We start from the raw sequence: 27,107 nt of genomic DNA on the forward strand, positions 1-27,107 counted from the left end.
CTGTACATGTCCTCCTCCTCCTTGCACTATATCCTGTACATGTCCTCCTCCTTCTGGCACTATATCCTGTACATGTCCTCCTCCTCCTGGCACTTTATCCTGTACATGTCCTCCTCCTCCTGGCACTATATCCTGTACATGTCCTCCCTCTCCTTGCACTATATCCTGTACATGACCTCCCCCTCCTTGCACTATATCTTGTACATGTCTTCCCCCACCTGGCACTATATCCTGTACATGTCTTCCCCCTCCTGGCACTATATCCTGTACATGTCCTCCTCCTCCTGGCACTATATCCTGTACATGTCCTCCCCCTCCTGGCACTATATCCTGTACATGTCCTCCCCCTCCTGGCACTATATCCGGTACATGTCCTCCCCCTCCTTGCACTATATCCGGTACATGTCCTCCTCCTCCTTGCACTATATCCTGTACATGTCCTCCTCCTTCTGGCACTATATCCTGTACATGTCCTCCTCCTCCTGGCACTATATCCTGTACATGTCCTCCTCCTCCTGGCACTATATCCTGTACATGTCCTCCCTCTCCTGGCACTATATCCTGTACATGTCCTCCTCCTCCTGGCACTGTATACTGTACATGTCCTCCTCCTCCTGGCACTATATCCTGTACATGTCCTCCTCCTCCTGGCACTATATCCTGTACATGTCCTCCTCTTCCTGGCACTATATCCTGTACATGTCCTCCGCCACCTGTCACTATATCCTGTACATGCCCTCTTCCTCCTTGCACTATATCCTGTACATGTCCTCCTCCACCTGGCACTATATCCTGTACATGTCCACCCCCTCCTTGCACTATATCCTGTACATGTCCTCCTCCTCCTGGCACTATATCCTGTACATGTCCTCCTCCTCCTGGCACTATATCCTGTACATGTCTTCCTTCTCCTGGCACTATATCCTGTACATGTCCTCCTCCTCCTGGCACTATATCCTGTACATGTCCTCCTCCTCCTGGCACTATATCCTGTACATGTCCTCCTCCTCCTGGCACTATATCCTGTACATGCCCTCCTCCTCCTGGCACTATATCCTGTACATGTCTTCCTCCACCTTGCACTATATCCTGTACATGCCCTCCTCCTCCTGGCACTATATCCTGTACATGTCCTCCTCCTCCTGGCACTATATCCTGTACATGTCCTCCTCCTCCTGGCACTATATCCTGTACATGTCCTCCTCCTCCTGGCACTATATCCTGTACATGTCCTCCCCCTCCTGGCACTATATCCTGTACATGTCCTCCGCCTCCTGGCACTATATCCTGTACATGTCCTCCCCCTCCTGGCACTATATCCTGTACATGTCCTCCTCCTCCTGGAACTGTATACTGTACATGTCCTCACCCTCCTGGCACTATGTCCTGTACATGTCCTCACCCTCCTGGCACTTTATCCTGTACATCTCCTCTGCCTCCTGGCACTATATCCTGTACATGTCCTCCCCCTCCCGGCACTATATCCTGTACATGTCCTCCTCCTCCTTGCACTGTATACTGTACATGTCCTCCCCCTCCTGGCACTATATACTGTACATGTCCTCCCCCTCCTGGCACTATATCCGGTACATGTCCTCCTCCTCCTGGCACTATATCCTGTACATGTCCTCCCCCTCCTGGCACTATGTCCTGTACATGTCCTCCCCCTCCTGGCACTTTATCCTGTACATGTCCTCCGCCTCCTGGCACTATATCCTGTACATGTTCTCCCCCTCCTGGCACTATATCCTGTACATGTCCTCCTCCTCCTGGCACTGTATACTGTACATGTCCTCCCCCTCTTGGCACTATATACTGTACATGTCCTCCCCCTCCTGGCACTATATCCTGTACATGTCCTCCTCCTCCTGGCACTATATCCTGTACATGTCCTCCCCCTCCTGCCACTATATACTGTACATGTCCTCCCCCTCCTGGCACTATATCCTGTACATGTCCTCCCCCTCCTGGCACTATATCCTGTACATGTCCTCCTCCTCCTGGCACTATATCTTGTACATGTCCTCCCCCTGCTGGCACTATATCCTGTACATGTCCTCCCCCTCCTGGCACTATATCCTGTACATGTCCTCCCCCTCCTGGCACTATATCCTGTACATGTCCTCCTCCTCCTGGCACTATATACTGTACATGTCCTCCTCCTCCTGGCACTATATTCTGTACATGTCCTCCCCGTCCTGGCACTTTATCCTGTACATGTCCTCCCCCTCCTGGCACTATATACTGTACATGTCCTCCTCCTCCTTGCACTATATCCTGTACATGTCCTCCTCCTCCTGGCACTATATCCTGTACATGTCCTCCCCCTCCTGGCACTATATCCTGTACATGTCCTCCGCCTCCTTGCACTATATCCTGTACATGTTCTCCCCCTCCTGGCACTATATACTGTACATGTCCTCCTTCTGGCACTGTATACTGTACATGTCCTCCCCCTCCTGGCACTATATCCTGTACATGTCCTCCCCCTCCTGGCACTATATACTGTACATGTCCTCCTCCTCCTGGCACTATATCCTGTACATGTCCTCCTCCTCCTTGCACTGTATACTGTACATGTCCTCCCCCTCCTGGCACTATATACTGTACATGTCCTCCCCCTCCTGGCACTATATCCTGTACATGTCCTCCTCCTCCTGGCACTATATACTGTACATGTCCTCCCCCTCCTGGCACTATATACTGTACATGTCCTCCCCCTCCTGGCACTATATCCTGTACATGTTCTCCCCCTCCTGGCACTATATACTGTACATATCCTCCCCCTCCTGGCACTATATACTGTACATGTCCTCCCCCTCCTGGCACTATATACTGTACATGTCCTCCCCCTCCTGGCACTATATCCTGTACATGTCCTCCTCCTCCTGGCACTATATACTGTACATGTCCTCCCCCTCCTGGCACTATATACTGTACATGTCCTCCCCCTCCTGGCACTATATCCTGTACATGTCCTCCCCCTCCTGGCACTATATACTGTACATGTCTTCCCCCTCCTGGCACTATATACTGTACATGTCCTCCCCCTCCTGGCACTATATCCTGTACATGTCCTCCCCCTCCTGGCACTATATACTGTACATGTCCTCCCCCTCCTGCCACTATATCGTGTACATGTCCTCCTCCTCCTGGCACTATATCCTGTACATGTCCTCCTCCTCCTGGCACTGTATACTGTACATGTCCTCCCCCTCCTGGCACTATATACTGTACATGTCCTCCCCCTCCTTGCACTATATCCTGTACATGTCCTCCCCCTCCTGGCACTATATACTGTACATGTCCTCCCCCTCCTGCCACTATATCGTGTACATGTCCTCCTCCTCCTGGCACTATATCCTGTACATGTCCTCCTCCTCCTTGCACTGTATACTGTACATGTCCTCCCCCTCCTGGCACTATATACTGTACATGTCCTCCCCCTCCTTGCACTATATCCTGTACATGTCCTCCCCCTCCTGGCACTATATACTGTACATATCCTCCCCCTCCTGGCACTATATACTGTACATGTCCTCCCCCTCCTGGCACTATATACTGTACATGTCCTCCCCCTCCTTGCACTATATCCTGTACATGTCCTCCTCCTCCTGGCACTATATACTGTACATGTCCTCCCCCTCCTGGCACTATATCCTGTACATGTCCTCCCCCTCCTGGCACTATATCCAGTACATGTCCTCCCCCTCCTGGCACTATATACTGTACATGTCCTCCCCCTTCCTGCACTATATCCTGTACATGTCCTCCTCCTCCTCCTGGCACTATATACTGTACATGTCCTCCCCCTCCTGGCACTATATCCTTTACATGTCCTCCCCCTCTTGGCACTATATACTGTACATGTCCTCCCCCTCCTGGCACTATATCCTGTACATGTCCTCCCCCTCCTGGCACTATATCCTGTACATGTCCTCCTCCTCCTGGCACTATATCCTGTACATGTCCTCCTCCTCCTGGCACTGTATACTGTACATGTCCTCTTCCTCCTGGCACTATATCCTGTACATGTCCTCCCCCTCCTGGCACTGTATACTGTACATGTCCTCCCCCTCCTGGCACTATATCCTGTACATGTCCTCCCCCTCCTGGCACTATATCCTGTACATGTCCTCCCCCTCCTGGCACTATATCCTGTACATGTCCTCCCCCTCCTTGCACTATATACTGTACATGTCCTCCCCCTCCTGGCACTATATCCTATACATGTCCTCCCGCTCCTGGCACTATATCCTATACATGTCCTCCCCCTCCTGGCACTATATACTGTACATGTCCTCCTCCTCCTGGCACTGTATACTGTACATGTCCTCCCCCTCCTGGCACTATATCCTGTACATGTCCTCCCCCTCCTGGCACTGTATACTGTACATGTCCTCCCCCTCCTGGCACTATATACTGTACATGTCCTCCCCCTCCTGGCACTATATCCAGTACATGTCCTCCCCCTCCTGGCACTATATCCTGTACATGTCCTCCCCCTCCTGGCACTATATCCTGTACATGTCCTCCCCCTCCTGGCACTATATACTGTACATGTCCTCCCCCTCCTGGCACTATATCCTATACATGTCCTCCCGCTCCTGGCACTATATCCTATACATGTCCTCCCCCTCCTGGCACTATATACTGTACATGTCCTCCCCCTCCTGGCACTATATCCTGTACATGTCCTCCCCCTCCTGGCACTATATTCTGTACATGTCCTCCTCCTCCTGGCACTATATCCTGTACATGTCCTCCCCCTCCTGGCACTATATACTGTACATGTCCTCCCCCTCCTGGCACTATATACTGTACATGTCCTCCCCCTCCTGGCACTATATACTGTACATGTCCTCCCCCTCCTGGCACTATATCCTGTACATGTCCTCCCCCTCCTGGCACTATATCCTGTACATGTCCTCCCCCTCCTGGCACTATATCCTGTACATGTCCTCCCCCTCCTGGCACTATATCCTGTACATGTCCTCCTCCTCCTGGCACTATATCCTGTACATGTCCTCCTCCTCCTGGCACTATATCCTGTACATGTCCTCCTCCTCCTGGCACTATATCCTGTACATGTCCTCCCCCTCCTGGCACTATATACTGTACATGTCCTCCCCCTCCTGGCACTGTATACTGTACATGTCCTCCCCCTCCTGGCACTATATACTGTACATGTCCTCCTCCTCCTGGCACTATATCCTGTACATGTCCTCCTCCTCCTGGCACTATATCCTGTACATGTCCTCCCCCTCCTGGCACTATATACTGTACATGTCCTCCCCCTCCTGGCACTGTATACTGTACATGTCCTCCCCCTCCTGGCACTATATACTGTACATGTCCTCCTCCTCCTGGCACTATATCCTGTACATGTCCTCCTCCTCCTGGCACTATATACTGTACATGTCCTCCCCCTCCTGGCACTGTATACTGTACATGTCCTCCCCCTCCTTGCACTATATACTGTACATGTCCTCCCCCTCCTGGCACTATATCCTGTACATGCCTCACCCTCCTGGCACTATATACTGTACATGTCCTCCCCCTCCTGGCACTATATCCTGTACATGTCCTACCCCTCCTGGCACTATATACTGTACATGTCCTCCCCCTCCTGGCACTATATCCTGTACATGTCCTCCCCCTTCCTGCACTATAACACTCATATAATGTGTGATAAAGTCTTTCTTGGTCTTCTATGGGGTCACCTCCATTCCTCTTTAAATCTCCGTCTTCAGTGATCTGTAGACACAATGGTTTGAGCTAACGAGTCTGACTTGACGATCAGGTTGAACAATGTCAGTCACATGACTCCAGGAGCATTTTAGGAATCTCCACACGCCCCAAGGTATTTATCACAACGTGACGACTTAGACTTGTCTTGTCACCTTCCAGGTGTCCTGATCCGGCCTGATGGATGTATGATCTGCCGTACAGACTGCCCGGACCTCTGCCCACATGGTCATCTGTCATGTGTGACTGTGTCCCTATCAGCTTACATCTGGCACGCTCCTGGTAATCCATGGCTTACATGCTATATCAGGCTGTGCGCCAAATATAATATCGCTGAGTATGACTCCTACATGAAGGAACAGTGATAATAACCCTGTCCATGTACAGTCAGTCATTGTAAAGAGTGTCCCCATATACAGGGTCTGGCTATATATGTGTTCCCTATACTGTGCCTGTATATTGTGCTCCACATCGTCCCCATATACAGGGTCTGGCTATATATGTGTTCCCTATACTGTGCCTGTATATTGTGCGCCACATCGCCCCCATATACAGGGTCTGGCTATATATGTGTTCCCTATACTGTGCCTGTATATTGTGCGCCACATGGCCCCCATATACAGGGTCTGTCTATATATGTGTTCCCTATACTGTGCCTGTATATTGTGCGCCACATGGCCCCCATATACAGGGTCTGGCTATATGTGTTCCCTATACTGTGCCTGTATATTGTGCGCCACATCGCCCCCATATACAGGGTCTGGCTATATATGTGTTCCCTATACTGTGCCTGTATATTGTGCGCCACATGGCCCCCATATACAGGGTCTGTCTATATATGTGTTCCCTATACTGTGCCTGTATATTGTGCGCCACATGGCCCCCATATACAGGGTCTGGCTATATGTGTTCCCTATACTGTGCCTGTATATTGTGCGCCACATGGCCCCCATATACAGGGTCTGTCTATATATGTGTTCCCTATACTGTGCCTGTTTATTGTGCGCCACATCGCCCCCATATACAGGGTCTGGCTATATATGTGCTCCCTATACTGTGCCTGTATATTGTGCGCCACATCGCCCCCATATACAGGGTCTGGCTATATATGTGTTCCCTATACTGTGCCTGTTTATTGTGCGCCACATCGCCCCCATATACAGGGTCTGGCTATATATGTGCTCCCTATACTGTGCCTGTATATTGTGCGCCACATCGCCCCCATATACAGGGTCTGGCTATATATGTGTTCCCTATACAGTGCCTGTATATTGTGCGCCACATCGCCCCCATATACAGGGTCTGGCTATATATGTGCTCCCTATACTGTGCCTGTATATTGTGCGCCACATCGCCCCCATATACAGGGTCTGGCTATATATGTGCTCCCTATACTGTGCCTGTATATTGTGCGCCACATTGCCCCCATATACAGGGTCTGGCTATATATGTGCTCCCTATACTGTGCCTGTATATTGTGCGCCACATTGCCCCCATATACAGGGTCTGGCTATATATGTGCTCCCTATACTGTGCCTGTATATTGTGCGCCACATTGCCCCCATATACAGGGTCTGTCTATATATGTGTTCCCTATACAGTGCCTGTATATTGTGCGCCACATGGCCCCCATATACAGGGTCTGTCTTTATATGTGTTCCCTATACTGTGCCTGTATATTGTGCGCCACATGGCCCCCATATACAGGGTCTGGCTATATATGTGCTCCCTATACTGTGCCTGTATATTGTGCGCCACATCGCCCCCATATACAGGGTCTGGCTATATATGTGCTCCCTATACTGTGCCTGTATATTGTGCGCCACATCGCCCCCATATACAGGGTCTGGCTATATATGTGTTCCCTATACTGTGCCTGTTTATTGTGCGCCACATCGCCCCCATATACAGGGTCTGGCTATATATGTGTTCCCTATACTGTGCCTGTATATTGTGCGCCACATCGCCCCCATATACAGGGTCTGGCTATATATGTGTTCCCTATACTGTGCCTGTATATTGTGCGCCACATCGCCCCCATATACAGGGTCTGGCTATATGTGTTCCCTATACTGTGCCTGTATATTGTGCGCCACATCGCCCCCATATACAGGGTCTGTCTATATATGTGCTCCCTATACTGTGCCTGTATATTGTGCGCCACATCGACCCCATATACAGGGTCTGGCTATATATGTGTTCCCTATACTGTGCCTGTTTATTGTGCGCCACATCGCCCCCATATACAGGGTCTGGCTATATATGTGTTCCCTATACTGTGCCTGTATATTGTGCGCCACATCGCCCCCATATACAGGGTCTGGCTATATATGTGTTCCCTATACTGTGCCTGTTTATTGTGCGCCACATTGCCCCCATATACAGGGTCTGGCTATATATGTGCTCCCTATACTGTGCCTGTATATTGTGCGCCACATCGCCCCCATATACAGGGTCTGGCTATATATGTGCTCCCTATACTGTGCCTGTATATTGTGCGCCACATCGCCCCCATATACAGGGTCTGGCTATATATGTGCTCCCTATACAGTGCCTGTATATTGTGCGCCACATGGCCCACATATACAGGGTCTGGCTATATATGTGTTCCCTATACTGTGCCTGTTTATTGTGCGCCACATCGCCCCCATATACAGGGTCTGGCTATATATGTGTTCCCTATACTGTGCCTGTATATTGTGCGCCACATCGCCCCCATATACAGGGTCTGGCTATATATGTGTTCCCTATACTGTGCCTGTTTATTGTGCGCCACATCGCCCCCATATACAGGGTCTGGCTATATATGTGTTCCCTATACTGTGCCTGTATATTGTGCGCCACATCGCCCCCATATACAGGGTCTGGCTATATATGTGTTCCCTATACTGTGCCTGTATATTGTGCGCCACATCGCCCCCATATACAGGGTCTGGCTATATGTGTTCCCTATACTGTGCCTGTATATTGTGCGCCACATCGCCCCCATATACAGGGTCTGGCTATATATGTGTTCCCTATACTGTGCCTGTTTATTGTGCGCCACATCGCGCCCATATACAGGGTCTGTCTATATATGTGCTCCCTATACTGTGCCTGTATATTGTGCGCCACATCGACCCCATATACAGGGTCTGGCTATATATGTGTTCCCTATACTGTGCCTGTTTATTGTGCGCCACATCGCCCCCATATACAGGGTCTGGCTATATATGTGTTCCCTATACTGTGCCTGTATATTGTGCGCCACATCGCCCCCATATACAGGGTCTGGCTATATATGTGTTCCCTATACTGTGCCTGTTTATTGTGCGCCACATTGCCCCCATATACAGGGTCTGGCTATATATGTGCTCCCTATACTGTGCCTGTATATTGTGCGCCACATCGCCCCCATATACAGGGTCTGGCTATATATGTGCTCCCTATACTGTGCCTGTATATTGTGCGCCACATCGCCCCCATATACAGGGTCTGGCTATATATGTGCTCCCTATACAGTGCCTGTATATTGTGCGCCACATGGCCCACATATACAGGGTCTGGCTATATATGTGTTCCCTATACTGTGCCTGTTTATTGTGCGCCACATCGCCCCCATATACAGGGTCTGGCTATATATGTGTTCCCTATACTGTGCCTGTATATTGTGCGCCACATCGCCCCCATATACAGGGTCTGGCTATATATGTGCTCCCTATACTGTGCCTGTATATTGTGCGCCACATGGCCCCCATATACAGGGTCTGGCTATATATGTGCTCCCTATACTGTGCCTGTATATTGTGCGCCACATTGCCCCCATATACAGGGTCTGTCTATATATGTGTTCCCTATACAGTGCCTGTATATTGTGCGCCACATGGCCCCCATATACAGGGTCTGTCTTTATATGTGTTCCCTATACTGTGCCTGTATATTGTGCGCCACATGGCCCCCATATACAGGGTCTGGCTATATATGTGCTCCCTATACTGTGCCTGTATATTGTGCGCCACATCGCCCCCATATACAGGGTCTGGCTATATATGTGCTCCCTATACTGTGCCTGTATATTGTGCGCCACATCGCCCCCATATACAGGGTCTGGCTATATATGTGTTCCCTATACTGTGCCTGTTTATTGTGCGCCACATCGCCCCCATATACAGGGTCTGGCTATATATGTGTTCCCTATACTGTGCCTGTATATTGTGCGCCACATCGCCCCCATATACAGGGTCTGGCTATATATGTGTTCCCTATACTGTGCCTGTATATTGTGCGCCACATCGCCCCCATATACAGGGTCTGGCTATATGTGTTCCCTATACTGTGCCTGTTTATTGTGCGCCACATTGCCCCCATATACAGGGTCTGGCTATATATGTGCTCCCTATACTGTGCCTGTATATTGTGCGCCACATCGCCCCCATATACAGGGTCTGGCTATATATGTGCTCCCTATACAGTGCCTGTATATTGTGCGCCACATGGCCCACATATACAGGGTCTGGCTATATATGTGTTCCCTATACTGTGCCTGTTTATTGTGCGCCACATCGCCCCCATATACAGGGTCTGGCTATATATGTGTTCCCTATACTGTGCCTGTATATTGTGCGCCACATCGCCCCCATATACAGGGTCTGGCTATATATGTGCTCCCTATACTGTGCCTGTATATTGTGCGCCACATGGCCCCCATATACAGGGTCTGGCTATATATGTGCTCCCTATACTGTGCCTGTATATTGTGCGCCATATGGCCCCCATATACATGGTCTGGCTATATATGTGCTCCCTATACTGTGCCTGTATATTGTGCGCCACATCGCCCCCATATACAGGGTCTGGCTATATGTGCTCCCTATACTGTGCCTGTATATTGTGCGCCACATGGCCCCCATATACAGGGTCTGTCTATATATGTGTTCCCTATACTGTGCCTGTTTATTGTGCGCCACATGGCCCCCATATACAGGGTCTGTCTATATATGTGCTCCCTATACTGTGCCTGTATATTGTGCGCCACATGGCCCCCATATACAGGGTCTGGCTATATATGTGCTCCCTATACTGTGCCTGTTTATTGTGTGCCACATCGCCCCCATATACAGGGTCTGGCTATATATGTGCTCCCTATACTGTGCCTGTATATTGTGCACCACATCGCCCCCATATACAGGGTCTGGCTATATATGTGCTCCCTATACTGTGCCTGTATATTGTGCGCCACATCGCCCCCATATACAGGGTCTGGCTATATATGTGTTCCCTATACTGTGCCTGTTTATTGTGCGCCACATGGCCCCCATATACAGGGTCTGGCTATATATGTGCTCCCTATACTGTGCCTGTATATTGTGCGCCACATCGCCCCCATATACAGGGTCTGGCTATATATGTGCTCCCTATACTGTGCCTGTATATTGTGCGCCACATCGCCCCCATATACAGGGTCTGGCTATATATGTACTCCCTATACAGTGCCTGTATATTGTGCGCCACATCGACCCCCTATATACAGGTTGTAACAGGAATCGATATTCAAATTGCATTGAATTAAAATTGCATTCTAGACCCATTTAATATACACGGATTGAACGGCGACACAACTTGAACGTCCAACCATTTATTGTGCACAGCGTAAGGAAGAAGGTAAAAAAAAAATTGGCTTCAGAGCTGACGCTCTATACAGAGTACATGTCGTCTTCACAGTATTACACCATATAACGTACAAATGATATAGCATCTCACGTTCTATAATATCCTCATATAAAGTGCACCTTGTGTCAGGGGGGCGGCTATATTGTGGGGCTGTAGCTCCTAAAAAACCCCTCAGGGGTACAGATATGTAAAGAATCACTTCCCTTGAAATGAACACAGGTTTCCATACCTTCACTTTAAAGCTGTTTAGACCCAGACCCAGAGATACTATGAGATCCAGGCTGTGGCCCAGGAGAGAAAACACCTCAAATTTAACTATTTATCAAATCATTGAAAGTTTGGACCCTTTACACCCCAGCAGGACACAGCGGACGACCCTCACTACAATATTATAAGAATATAATTCTATTCAGGGATGGAAACAGGGGCGTAACTACAGCTACTATGGGGCCCGCAATGTCAGGGGGCCCCAGAATCCAACCTGACACAGTAAAGAATGGACGATATGCACCATTATATACATATTATCCTGTACATTGTACACAATGTATATAACACTGCACATCCTCCACAATACACAGCACGAATCATAAGCTCAGATAAGAAATGTCGGGGGAGAGGGAGGGGACAGCAGAAGGACAGGACCGGGGATCTCTCATCTCTGATTCCTGACATGTATTTCCCCCATGTGGTCAGCAGCTACTGGGACCCATCTATATGTATGAATGTGTGAGGATACAAATATGTTTAGAGGAGTGCCCCATTCAGAAGTCGGGGCCCTGCGTCTCCTAGTTACCCCCCTGGATGGAAAATATAACACACCTTTGTGTGAACTCTGCTCACCTATTATTCCAAGGCAAAGATTGTCACCCCACCATGTAGTCCTGACTTCGTGTGATACAAACATTTCCTGTTTTTAAAGGAACTTGTCAGCAGCTGTGACCATGCAGACTACTGCCAGTGTTATGTATTGTCCCTGGAGAGATGTGTAATTATACCTCACACTGCTGCGCTCTGTGCTCTCTGCAGCCAGTGTTATGTATTGTCCCTGGAGAGATGTGTAATCAGACCTCACACTGCTGTGCTCTGTGCTCTCTGCAGCCAGTGTTATGTATTGACCATGGAGAGATGTGTAATCAGACCTCACACTGCTGTGCTCTGTGCTCTCTTCAGCCAGTGTTATGTATTGTCCCTGGAGAGATGTGTAATCAGACCTCACACTGCTGTGCTCTGTGCTTTCTGCTGCCAGTGTTATGTATTGCCCCTGGAGAGATATGTAATCATACCTCACACTGCTGTGCTCTGTGCTCTCTGCAGCCAGTGTTATGTATTGTCCCTGGAGAGATGTGTAATTATACCTCACACTGCTGTGCTCTGTGCTCTCTTCAGCCAGTGTTATGTATTGTCCCTGGAGAGATGTGTAATCAGACCTCACACTGCTGTGCTCTGTGCTCTCTGCTGCCAGTGTTATGTATTGTCCCTGGAGAGATGTGTAATCAGACCTCACACTGCTGTGCTCTGTGCTCTCTGCAGCCAGTGTTATGTATTGTCCCTGGAGAGATGTGTAATCAGACCTCACACTGCTGTGCTCTGTGCTCTCTGCAGCCAGTGTTATGTATTGTCCCTGGAGAGATGTGTAATCAGACCTCACACTGCTGTGCTCTGTGCTCTCTGCTGCCAGTGTTATGTATTGTCCCTGGAGAGATGTGTAATCAGACCTCACACTGCTGTGCTCTGTGCTCTCTGCAGCCAGTGTTAGGTAATGTCCCCAGAAAGATGTGTAATCAGACCTCACACTGCTGTGCTCTGTGCTCCCTGCAGCCAGTGTTGTGTACTGTCCCTGGAGAGATGTATAATCAGACCTCACACTGCTGTGCTCTGTGCTCTCTGCAGCCAGTGTTGTGTATTGACCATGGAGAGATGTGTAATCAGACCTCACACTGCTGTGCTCTGTGCTCTCTGCAACCAGTGTTATGTATTGTCCCTGGAGAGATGTGTAATTAGACCTCACACTGCTGTGCTCTGTGCTCTCTGCAGCCAGTGTTATGTATTGTCCCTGGAGAGATGTGTAATCAGACCTCACACTGCTGTGCTCTGTGCTCTTTGCAGCCAGTGTTATGTATTGTACCTGGAGAGATGTATAATCAGACCTCACACTGCTGTGCTCTGTGCTCTCTGCAGCCAGTGTTATGTATTGTCCCTGGAGAGATGTGCAATCATACCTCACACTGCTGTGTCCTGTGCTTTCTGCAGTCAGTGTTAGGTAATGTCCCCAGAAAGATGTGTAATCAGACCTCACACTGCTGTGCTCTGTGCTCTCTGCAGCCAGTGTTATGTATTGTCCCTGGATAGATGTGTAATCAGACCTCACACTGCTGTGCTCTGTGCTCTCTGCAGCCAGTGCTATGTATTGTCCCTGGAGAGATGTGTAATCAGACCTCACACTGCTGTGCTCTGTGCTCTCTGCAGCCAGTGTTATGTATTGTCCCTGGAGAGATGTGTAATCAGACCTCACACTGCTGTGCTCTGTGCTCTCTGCAGCCAGTGTTATGTATAGTCCCTGGAGAGATGTGTAATCAGACCTCACACTGCTGTGCTCTGTGCTCTCTGCAGCCAGTGTTATGTATTGTCCCTGGAGAAATGTGTAATCAGGCCTTTCTGTATGCCGTTAGTAGCAGCAGGACTGTAAAATACAGATGTATATGTCTGCAGTCTAGCTTCTCCAAGTGCTCTGGAGGCGTGTCCTCACACTGCTGTGCTCTCTGCTTTCTGCAAAGAATTGCTCTGAGGTTCTGCTGTTGTTGTGAACCAGAAGCCTACAACAGCTTGTCATCAGAGTATTTCAGTACAAAGAAGCACAGAACACAGCAGTGTGAGGAATCACCATTAGTACACAATCTAAAATCCTGAAAAATAAATGCATAATTCACAGTTTTGCTGCTTATGATTAATCATATATCACATAGGAGTCAGTTCTGTCGTCCCTTCCTCTGAGCCCCTGACCTAAGGATTTGGGTTTAAAAAAAAAAAAGCATATTTCATAGAAAACATGTGACAGAATGAGGTAGTGGAGTGTTTTATGAGGTGTTTGTGTCTTGTTGTGCTCTTTGCGGAGCGTCCTTCATTATAGCCGGAGTGAAATATATCACAGCAGTCCCATGAATGTCCCCATCAGGTCCCACTTCAGTCTTCTGACTCGCAATCTTCATGGGATACAATAAAGATCCGTGCAGGAAGCCCCAACATCAGGACCACTGTACCAGAGGATGAGAAGGCTAAGTCCCAGCAATGAGAAGTGGTCCCAGCAATGAGAAGTGGTCCTCAGTGGTCCCAGCAGTAAGAAGTGGTCCCAGCAATAAGAAGTGGTCCCAGCAATGAGAAGTGGTCCCAGCAAGAAGAAGTGGTCCTCAGTGGTCCCAGTAATGAGAAGTGGTCCCAGTAATGAGAAGCGGTCCTCAGTGGTCCCAGTAATGAGAAGTGGTCCTCAGTGGTCCCAGCAGTAAAAAGTGGTCCTCAGTGGTCCCAGCAGCGGTCCTTGCAAGACTTCTATAGACTTCCTCAGAGTGTAAGTGACTCTTGGGTATAGTAAAGTGCTTCGTATGTTGATTTCTGGAGAGAGAATAGAACAGGCCATGACTTCTTATTACTTGTTACAGTATTAATAATAGTAGTCAGCACAATAGTCACAAGTGGTGATAATAGTATAGGGGGACACTGTGTTGCTCCAACAAGTGGGAAAAGACGTCTAGAGGGGCATAAATGTATTAAAACAAACACTGATCAGCCGTAAAGTAACATGGAACATAAATGTATCTCTGTGTCACTAGAATTCCATGATTTTTCAGAATTGTTTTCCTTTCCCAGATCACCAGTCTGACCCCGATACACATAGATGCCGGATAGATATGGTCCATCGCCCTCTATGGTCCCGTTTTCCTTACATGACATCATCAGGCAGAATAGATGGAAGTCAGGGAACCTACAATGTAACTGTGGGTCCTAGAGGTAGGTCTGAGGACTCATGTACTTCCAGCACTGGCACAACACATTGGGGCACATTTACTTACCTGTACTGTTGACACCGCCGATCCGGAAAGTCCGAGGAGGATTCGGAGCTGCCGCGATTCACTAAGATCGTGTATGTGTCGCTTCCCCCGCTGAGGTCGGCCAGAGTTCACCTTCTTCTTCCCAGTGTATGTAAGTGCTTGATCTTGCGACATAATTTCATTTTTAAATTCCGTGGTTTGTCCGAATCAGTCGGGTCCAACGGCCCCCGATTTGTGTCGCATGAAAGCCGGCGCCGATGCACCACAATCCGATCGCGTGCGCCAAAAACCCGGGGAAATTCAGGGCAAATCGGAAAAAAAAAACCGTGAAACCTGGCGAAAATGCGTCCGACGGCCCCTTAGTAAATAAGCCCCACGTTTATGTTCTGTAGAGTGACGGGATATGATGGACACAGGCGGTACTGATGGGTTTCCAGGCAGTCAGGCCCAATGATGTAACTAGACACTGCATTACCCCTCTCCCTACAGCTAATACCTGATATGGGAAGAGGGATTATGGTGGAGGTGGTGAGTGTCCTCATATGATTCCCTCGTCTCCCAGTTCCCTCGCGCTGATGGCTTCCCTATAAAATATCCGGATGAATCCGTGTGTAAACATTTCCGTCCTCTGTGTCCAGAGGTTTGTGTTCCCTTCTGGAGTGAGGGCTGGAGCACCGCTACACGTGTAAGATCCGGAGATAAATACTTATCTGGACATTGTAATCTGCATCATTCATGCCCTCAGCGTTATGTAAGAGAGAGCTCGTACAGTATGTGCAGAGATCCCAGCCTGACTACTGTACTACATCCGTCTATTACATATCGTACATATGTATCACGTGAGTCACAAGGACATCAAATATGCACGAAAACATAGGGGACTCATACAGTCCTTGTAGCTCACATCACCTACAGGCTCTGCTTGTTCAGTATCTGCGCGGCCAGTTTACATCCTTACTCACTGAGCGGTCTTTGTCTGTTCATGGAGCGCTTTTACATGTTTACCATGCGTTGGGCTGGATTGAATCCATATTTTTTTTCATTTCTGGAAGTGTAAGCAGCTGTAAAAATGTTACTACAGCTGCTTACACTTCCAGAAATGAAGAAAAACTGATTCAAGCCAGCCAAACGAATGAAAAACATGTAAAAACACACCATGAATGGACCAGGAAGCACCATGTGACAGCACCCTTAGGCCGGCGGCACACATGGCGTTTTGAACCCGTTTTTGGTCCGTTTTTAAGCAGTCAGTTAGAAAACCCATGCGTTTTTTGAAAACGCCACGTGTGCCGCCGACCTTAGGGGTTAGTCGAAAATATTGCTCGTTTCCAAATAACAGCGAGCAGGATTGTGATTGCAGCTCTGGAGTACAAGAGAACCTGCACACAGACAAGATTTACCCAAATTTCTTTCCACAAGTGGAAAACTGTTTGCAATATGTAACATAATGATCTCAGGTTTTCAGATGGATTTCTCAGAGGGTGAACCCGAAATCTACCAAATCTACCCACAGACTTATGGTAGAGTTATCTCCAGTCATATGCAGGTGCTGAGCCCATATGACGCATTGTTTGCACAGATTTTTTTACACTTGAATTATGTTAACATTGCGTTTATACCATGTTAACCTCACATGTACATAGAGACAATGGGGCACATTTACTTACCAGGTCCAGTCACGATCCAGCGGCGCGTTCACCAACGAGGATTCGGGTCTTCCGGCGATTCACTAAGGTCCGTGCGCCGATATCCACCAGGTGTCGCTGCTGCGCCGAGGTCCGCCTGAGTTCACCGAAGTTTCCGACGGCCATGCCCCCCGATTTCCTTTGCATACTACCAATCGCGTGCGCCAAAATCTCGGCGGAATTCGGTGCAAATCGGAAACCATACCTGACGGAATCCCGCGATTCGTTCCATTAGTAAATGAGCCCCAATGTTACTGTGTCTGCTAATGCAATGTGTGACGCACCCCAATGGAGCAGCATTCCTGCAAATGTGATTTTGCTAAAATAATACAGATGAAGTCTGCGCCATATCACTTTTTGACAATCGGCTACAAGTTTTTTGTGTGCATTTTTTTCCACTTTCATTTTACGAATGAAAATCTGCATGAAACCCGCAACAATATCGATTTTTCAAACAATATCGATGATTTCTCAACCTTCAATGAAAGCAAACAACACACAATAGAAAATTGCCATGAAATACAGAAAAATATGTTGCATTTGTGATTGTTATGTATTTTCCACATTACCGCGTGCAGAAACTGAGACCGATTTCACGTGTTGCATTTAGATTTGAAGCACAATTCAGGTGTATTGGAGGGGAGCTACTCCAGAGCGCAGATGCATTTAGGCCAAACACTCAGGGCGCGTTCACACGTTGCGTTTTGACCTGCGTTTTCATTGCGTTTCAAACGCATATACAACAGCTGAGGAGAGGTGATTTGCCTAATTACATCACTGAAAACGTTTCCGTTTACAAAACGCATCGTAAACGCGATGTTAACGCATGCGTTAACAAAGTGTTAACGCATGCGTTAACATTGCGTTTACAAACGTAAACGGTAATGTAATTAGTCAAATTACCTCACATCAGCTGTTGTATATGCGTTTCAAACGCAATGAAAACGCAACCATAACGCAACGTGTGAACGCGCCCTCAGGGTGAAGACACACATGGAGTTTTTGGGCCGTTTTTGGGCCGTTTTTACTAAGTGCGTTTTCAGATCGTTAAAAACGCATGCGTTAAAAAACGCATCCGTTTTTTAAAAACGCATGCGTTTTTGTCAGTTTTTCATTGCGCAATTTCGGAAAAGCGGACAAAAACGCATGCGTTTTTAAAAAACCGCATGCGTTTTTAAAAAACCGCATGCGTTTTTAAAAAAAAAAACAGATGCGTTTTTTAACGCATGCGTTTTTAACGATCTGAAAACGCACTTAGTAAAAACGGCCCAAAAACGGCCCAAAAACGCCATGTGTGTCTTCACCCTTAGGTCTTGGAACTAACGTCACATGTTTTGTCAGCAAACAATGCATAAAGTGTTGCTAGTCCCGTCATTACTGCACTTGAGTTGTGTTTCTAAACGCAATTCAAAAGCAACGTGCGTACGCAGCCAAAAGGTGGTGGGACACGTGGCGTTTTGAATCCGTTTTTAGGCCGTTTTTAAGCAGTCCGTTAAAAAACGCATCCGTTTTTGACCTTTTTTCCCAATTATCTTAAGATAATTGGAAAACGGACAAAAACTGTCAAAAAAAACAGACGCATTTTTTAACGGACTGCTTAAAAACGGCCTAAAAACGTGTGAGACTCGGCCACAGGTAGCAAGCGCTTATTCCAAGGAGAACCTATAATTCATATGTGCCATATAAAGTGCAGGAGAAGCCGAAAAGCACCTGCTACCTACAGGGACCCTACTACAGGCTGAAGATCTAGAATCAGGGTAACCCTAGATACACAGATGCATATTCTGGATTCTGACCAATCTCAGATGCGTTTCCCTCCCTGGTCTTACAGTCGCAGTCCTCCGGTTATTGGTCTCTCAACATTCACAGCAAAGGAAATTACAGACGATGGAAAGACAATTGCTCAAATATCGATCATGTGGATGAGTATTCGGAGCGTATATTGATGAATGATTTTCTCTGTAAAATAACGAGAACCGGACCGCGCAGCTTCGGGTGTTTGGTATTTGTATTGGGGATGATTTTGGAAAATCTATGCAGGAACGTAAGGTATGGACAACTGGCGTCTATTTCGGGATTATTTGCGAGAGCGTTTGCAAAACACATAGAGATTTCTGCGGATCGGCGTCCATGTAAAACGTGTTTGCTCGTATTAGGCCACTAGCGCTCAACCTTGTCATGTATATAAATAGCTCCGTACACAACCTCGGAGAACTGGACACAGTCCCCGGGTTACATACAAGATAGGGTCTGTAGGTTTGTTCTTAAGTTGAATTTGTATGTAAGTCGAAACTGTATATTTTATAACTGTAGATCCAGACAAAAAAAATGTTTTGCCCCGGAGTTTAAATTTTTTTTGCTGTAATGGGACCAAGGATTATCCATAAAGCTTCATTACAGACACCTTACAGCTGATCATTGCAGTCTGGGACTATAGTAATAGCATTCAGAGAGGTCACCAGAGGTCACAGGGGGCAGAGGGGTCTTTAACTAGGGGTCATCTGTAAGTCGGGTGTCCTTAAGTAGGGGACCGCCTGTATACTGTACCATCAAAGTGTCCCAAAGCCTGTGGAAAGCCCCTTTAAGCAGTAAACAGACCTCACCAATGACCCTGGAAGTGAAATGATTTTGCCTTTTCCCATCCACCCCCGTCAGTATTTTTGGATAGTAGCAGAAACGTAAAACGTAACATATAAGATACCTTCATTCTCCACGTTAGACCTTCAATCCACGCAATCGCAGTGATAATCCGGGTTTGCGAAACCCGACGCCCCTTGGAACGTCGTTGAAATGTGAAAATTGATGAATAAATATAAATAAATTAATATAAAATATAGATTATAAAATAGATTAAAAAAAAAAATCATAGACGCTTCCTCCGGAGATCCTGACACTTATCCGGCCAGACCCGAAAAACATCCAAAAAAGTCATCGGATAAAATATTAAGCAAAATCCAAGTCCAACTCTTCGTATGTGACTTCCACATTGAACGTGTACCAGAAGATCCACAGGACGATACTGAGGGCCAGGCCGACCGCCCCAGAGTAGATGTAGAAGTCCCAGTAACTGAATTTGGCAAAGATTCCCAAAAGAAGGAGGACAACCCCGACGATATCCACCAGGATGGCGAGGACGAGGATGAAGGCACATCGCCCGGCGACGCTGCAGATCCCCATGTTGGGCCTGGAGGAGTCAGATCTCGTGTGGGTTATAATCACCCGGCAGCCAGGCATCCGCTGTATTTAAGCAGGAGGATGTGACTATGACATTGTGCGTGTCCAGGCACAGCACGGTTATGTCAGGATCCGAATACCTGGCGGATGATTCAGGGTGCCGAGAAAAACAAACTAAAGCCCCGTGCTCAGGCTGGAACAATGCGTTACTACAGCTTCACCTTCTGTTACACGGATAATGACCGCCATGGAATTCGCTTAAAAAGAAGAAAAACATGACAAAAATGTGAATCCGGAGGAGCTGACACTGAGGTGTTGCCGGATTTTGGAAGCCTTATGTGTGATGAGATGTCTTCAATGTGATGGACTGACTCATCGCAACGTCTTTGAGCGAGGCTTGTAGACGACCTCCAGTGACCCATAACCTTATGTTTTCATCCCCCTTACTGTGTATTAGAGATCAGGGGACTTGTAGTTTGACTTCAGGTTTCATGTTTGGATTCAGACACGTGACCCTGACATATTGGGGCACACTAACTAAGAGTCCGAATCGCGTTTTTCCGGTGGGTTTCCCGAATTTTTCCCGTTTTGCGCCGAATTGCGTACGCGATCGGATTGTGGCGCATCGGCGCCGGCTTTCACACAACAGAAATCGGGGGCGTGTCCGTTGGAAAACGCATAATTTTTGTAAAAATTGGTGTCGCAAAAATAGCACTCACATACACCGGGACGAAGAAGGTGAACTCCGGCGGACCTCGGCGCAGCAGCGACACCTGGAGGACATCGGGCGCACGACCTTAGTGAATCCCGGCAGAACCCGAATCAGCGCCGGAGAACGCGCCGCTGGATCGCGAATGGACCGGGTAAGTAAATCTGCCCCATCGACATATGACGGATGGGCAACCAAACAGCCAATCTGGCAAATGGACATCCTCTGCTACTAGCCATGGCAATAATTGGCCAGGGGGACACTCATGGCCATGGCAAGTAGCAAGGGGCGTCCATTTGCCAGCAGGTGTCCAATCCAGCAATATGTCTAGGTCCCGCAGCCTAACCCGAACTAACACTACAGGTCCTCTCATCTCTACTGTGTATACCTTCTTCTGTTAACCCCTTAAAGAGAAACTTTATCACTACTACAGTCTTGCAGCGCTGGGGTCCTGGGTTCAAATCCCAGGGTCAACATCTGCAAAGAGTTTGTATGTTCTCTCTGTGTTTGCGTGGGCTTCCTCCGGGTCCTCCGGTTTCCTCCCACACTCCAAAACATACTGGTAGGATGATTAGATTGTGAGCCCCAATGGGGACAGGGACTGCTGTGACAAGATCTGAGCAGCAATGCGTAATCTGTGTGCGCTATATAAATAAAGAACTATTATAATTATTAAACCCACAGCCGCCTTTTAAGCTTTCAATGTGTTAAATATCATCCATTTGCCTACAAAATCACATCATAAGCCATATGCAAATGAGCTGAAAAGAGTCACTTTTTACTGGCGATGAGTCACGCTGAAGGATTGGTGGGGGTAGTATATTGGATCTTGGGCTCTTCAGCACCAAAAACTATCATTCAAACATGAGAGTCACAGATTACAATCGCACAAAGTAGAAATCTGGTCTGGTCAGGACATAGGAGGGAATACCCTTATCTCTGGTTTTATACCACACAGAGCCACAATTCTGATGTGTGTGAAAAGCTAATATTTCGATCTTTAAAGTGACACCAGATGCCAGTTTCTGGGTGCTATTGAGCCCAAGATAGCAGCAACGTTTTTACATTTTTTAAATTACGGCAATGAGCCATAATCGAAACAATATAAATCTTGTATCTCCATGATTATCCTGACCCAAAGAACAAAGGGAACGTCTCATGTACAGCTGTAAATATTAAGCCCGTAAGAAAGCGACGCAGAAATTTGAGAAGATCTGGACTCAATGGGACGTATACAATGCTAGATTGATTTCCTGAATGTTATGAGTGATTATACTACTTGGGATGTTATCATACTTATGCTTTACATATGTGACAATTGTTACTTTGTTCCTTTTTTTTCTTTTGTTTCTTTGTTGTTTTTTTAATGTTTCACAATTGCAGGATATAGTGCTACTTTTGATACTCCTGTATCGCCTTCTCTGAATCTACATATAAGTTATTGGGGGTCATTTACTAAGGGCCCGATTCGCATTTTCCTGACGTGTTACCCGAATATTTCTGATTTGCACCGATTTCCCCTGAATTGCCCCGGGATTTTGGCGCACGTGATCGGATTGTGGCGCATCGGCGCCGGCATGCACACGACGGAAATAGGGGGGCGTAGCCGAGAGAAAACCCGACGGATTCGGAAAAACGCCCGCATTTAAAAAAAAAAAAATCTGTCGCGGAGCTTGCACTTACCTTCATCCAGAATGGCTCGGTGAACTCCAGTGCGTTCCGATGCTTTTCAGCGCAGCAGCGCCACCTGGTGGACGGCGGAGGAACTACCTTCATGAATCCTGGCCGGACCCGAATCCAGTGCAGAGAACGCACCGCTGGATCGCGAATGGACCGGGTAAGTAAATCTGCCCCAATGTTTTTAGGAAAAAACACAAAATTAAAGTTGAATAAAAAAGAAAGAAAAGCGGCGCAGATGTGATTTTTCATCAGTTTCACCACATTTGGAATGTTTTTTTTTTCTTTTTCTAGCTTTCCAGTACATTCCATAGAATACTGAATTCCGTTGATAGGAACGCGAAGACGATAAAGGGCTCAGTCCTCTAAGGTTTAATGGTCAGTATGTTATCAGGAGACTATAGAGGGGTAAGCTGCTATACATGCAGAATATACATAATAGAAGGGGCCCAGGTTCCAGTGTTTCACGTCTTGTACACACGGCCGCTCGGTCTGAACAGTTGTCCAGTAGAAGATTGGTGGGGGCGCTATTGTACAGGTTTCCATAGAGAATAATGGGCGTGTAAATGTGGTGAAAACCGGTATTGCAGTTTAGAGACGTTACTATGTACAAGTATTGTATTCCCTCTAATCCCTATGTACATATAATGATAATCCGCTCATCATGCAGTGGCAGGACTCCAGGTGGAAGCGCTCCATGAGCTCCGTGCCGCTTTATTTATCCAGGAACTTTCCAGGAACCTTCTTACATCTGATTGTTTGAGAAAACAATGAAATGACAATTATTTGTGGTCAGCGATACTCAGCACAGACATCACAGGGAGGAGGCCACATGTCCTCCAAGAGAGCGGGAGAGGACTCCCCATAGCCATGGAGATGCCGAAAATATCCTCCACACACACAAAGTGATCTCTTAGCTAAACTAAGAAACATTCGGCTCTCACCAGACAGAGCTCCACCCCTAGTGCACAATTCTGGAATATCAATCCATATTACACAGTCCTGTTACTACTAACCAGTGGCTGCTGCTTTGGGGCCCGTGAAGGTAAGGGCCCGGGGAGGCACGGCCAAGTCATAATTTATTGATACTCCGCCCCCAGGCTTTTCCCTCTGTCTCCCTGCTGAACAACAGCCCCATGATGATAAGGGGCCCGGGGCCCTTTCCTCTGTGTCCCTACTTCGCTCCTAGGTCTGGAAACCGCCGCCCAAACTCCTGCCGCCACAGTTCACTGCCCACCCTGCCCACAGTCGCCCACATTCCTCCCCCACCAGACGGCATAGCAAAAGCCCTGCTGCTACCCGCCCAGCAGACGGCCCTCCTCCCCGCCCCACGGCACAGTTGACGGGCCTCCTCCTGGCTCGCAACGCAGCCGCCCAAAATTATGCCCGAACTCCCTCCAGCTTTCCGTCCATTGGCCTAACACCCGCCTGCCGACCCACAAAACTGCCGGGCTGGACACCAAAACATTTATCTACGTACAGGATTTTTGTGACTTTTTAGTCTCACAAAAGTCTCAAACTCTTCTTCAACTTATTTTATTGTTCTTCCTGCACATGGCCTGCACTGGAGTTTATTTGTGACTTCTTCACCAAAATTGCGACTTTTTCATACTTTCACATCCGTATTTTAAAGATAATATCAGACGCAACACTAAAAAACTCTTGTGCGGACAGTTGTGCTAGGCGAGTGGAAAAGTCACTAATCTAGGTGTAAATATATCAAATGTGTCAAAAAAGTGGCAAAAATAAAAGGAGAAAATTCTAAGATAAACGACCCCAATGTGTAGGAAAAACAAAATGTTGTGCCATCTTCTGACGCTAATAAACTTTCTCGTACTTCGGTGCACGGAGCTGCGTGAGGGGTGACTTTTTGCGAGATGAGATGACGTTTTCATTGCTACCATTTTGAGGACTGTGTGACCTTTTGATCCACTCCAGTGCACGTGCAATCATGGAACATAAGTCTGTATTTAACAGTCCTGCTGCTACTCAGTGGGGCACATTTACTTACCCGGTCCCTGCGCGTTCCCCGATCTGGAATGTTCAACTGGAATGCACATCTTCCCGCGATTCATGAAAATCGATATCCTGCATGTGTCGCTTCCCCGCTCAGGTCCCTGGAGTTCACCTTCTTCTTCCTGGTGCATGTAAGTGCATTGTCCGTGTATAATGCGCTGTGCGGGGAGTCACTAAGATCGTGCACCCAATATCCTGCATGTATCGCTTCCCCGCTCAGGTCCCCGGAGTTCACCTTCTTCTTCCTGGTGCATGTAAGTGCATTGTCCGTGTATAATGCGCTGTGCGAGGAGTCACTAAGATCCTGCGCCCGATATCCTGCATGTGTCACTCCCCGCTCAGGTCCCTGGAGTTCACCTTCTTCTTCCTGGTGCATGTAAGTGCATTGTCCGTGTATAATGCGCTGTGCGAGGAGTCACTAAGATCCTGCACCCGATATCCTGCATGTGTCGCTTCCCCGCTCAGGTCCCCGGAGTTCACCTTCTTCTTCCTGGTGCATGTAAGTGCATTGTCCGTGTATAATGTGCTGTGCGGGGAGTCACTAGGATCCTGCGCCCGATATCCTGCATGTGTCGCTTCCCCGCTCAGGTCCCCGGAGTTCACCTTCTTCTTCCTGGTGCATGTAAGTGCATTGTCCGTGTATAATGCACTGTGCGGGGAGTCACTAAGATCCTGCGCTCGATATCCTGCATGTGTCGCTTCCCCGCTCAGGTCCCTGGAGTTCACCTTCTTCTTCCTGGTGCATGTAAGTGCATTGTCTGTGTATAATGCGCTGTGCGAGGAGTCACTAAGATCCTGCACCCGATATCCTGCATGTGTCGCTTCCCCGCTCAGGTCCCCGGAGTTCACCTTCTTCTTCCTGGTGCATGTAAGTGCATTGTCCGTGTATAATGCGCTGTGTGGGGAGTCACTAAGATCCTGCGCCCGATATCCTGCATGTGTCGCTACCCCGCTCAGGTCCCCGGAGTTCACCTTCTTCTTCCTGGTGCATGTAAGTGCATTGTCCGTGTATAATGCGCTGTGCGGGGAGTCACTAAGATCCTGCACCTGATATCCTGCATATGTCACTCCCCGCTCAGGTCCCTGGAGTTCACCTTCTTCTTCCTGGTGCATGTAAGTGCATTGTCCGTGTATAATGTGCTGTGCGGGGAGTCACTAAGATCGTGCGCCCGATATCCTGCATGTGTCGCTTCCCCGCTCAGATACCCGGAGTTCACCTTCTTCTTCCTGGTGCATGTAAGTGCATTGTCCGTGTATAATGCGCTGTGCGGGGAGTCACTAAGATCGTGCACCCGATATCCTGCATGTGTCTCTTCCCAGCTCAGGTCCTCGGAGTTCACCTTCTTCTTCCTGGTGCATGTAAGTGCTTGATCTTGTGACACAAATTGAAAGTTAAATCCCATGGTTTGTCCGAATCAGTCGGATCGTCCGGCGGCCAATGCTCCAAAATTCGATTGTGTGTGACACAATTCCCTTCTAAATCCCTGTCCCGGCGGCGCGAAAACCTTACGGAAATGTGGCCGCGGGACCCTTAGTAAATAAGCCCCACCATATACATAAGGTATGATTACACAACTCTACAAGGACAGAACCTAACACTAGTTGCGCAGAGCACAGCAGTGTGAGGACACTTCCCACAGTAAACTTGGAGAAACTATCATCCTGGAATATAAATTCATCACAGTCCTGCTGCTACTAACATAGTACAAAATAATTGATGACATCTTTCCACCTACATTACTGCAGTGTGTGTAGTCACACCTAGTGACAGGTGTCACATACTCCAGGCTGACACCTACATCACCACATTGTAACAGACCTGTCACACAAGATCTGCACCATTTCCTATATCTACAAGTCCTGCCGGTTATAACCGCATCATTATATAAGACAGGGATTACCCAAGACCAGAACCACGAATCAGTTCTCATCTCCAGAAAAGAAATCCTTAAATTTAGAAGGAAGTGGAGGTTACAACTGAAGTAAAAACTTTCACCTCCTCATCAAAGTTTTACAGTACAACCTCCATGTAATAGCCACATCTGAATGCAGGATCCGGAAGGTAATACTGCAGAATAGTGAGTGCAGCTCTGGGGTATAATACAGGATGTAACTCAGGATCAGTACAGGATAAGTAATGTCATGTATGTACACAGTGACTGCACCAGCAGCAGAATAGTGAGTGCAGCTCTGGGGTATAATACAGGATGTAACTCAGGATCAGTACAGGATAAGTAATGTCATGTATGTACACAGTGACTGCACCAGCAGCAGAATAGTGAGTGCAGCTCTGGGGTATAATACAGGATGTAACTCAGGATCAGTACAGGATAAGTAATGTCATGTATGTACACAGTGACTGCACCAGCAGCAGAATAGTGAGTTCAGCTCTGGGGTATAATA

The 27,107-nt window shown here is 47.9% G+C and overlaps 1 long non-coding RNA gene across 3 annotated transcripts in view; it reads left to right on the forward strand.

The window, feature by feature from the left end:
- LOC140065159 (uncharacterized) overlaps positions 1–27,107 on the forward strand; it is an 81,308-nt gene that overhangs the window by 28,212 nt on the left and 25,989 nt on the right. For 2 of the 3 annotated variants that reach the window (XR_011847861.1, XR_011847862.1), the window contains exon 3: positions 22,983–23,066. This is a non-coding gene — a long non-coding RNA (uncharacterized lncRNA). Of the gene's footprint in view, positions 1–15,278; positions 15,403–22,982; positions 23,067–27,107 lie in introns of those variants that run through there. The other variant, XR_011847863.1, reaches the window with a different exon arrangement.

The sequence above is a fragment of the Engystomops pustulosus genome, chromosome 6 (genome assembly GCF_040894005.1).
Source record: "Engystomops pustulosus chromosome 6, aEngPut4.maternal, whole genome shotgun sequence".
Lineage (NCBI taxonomy): Eukaryota > Metazoa > Chordata > Amphibia > Anura > Leptodactylidae > Engystomops > Engystomops pustulosus.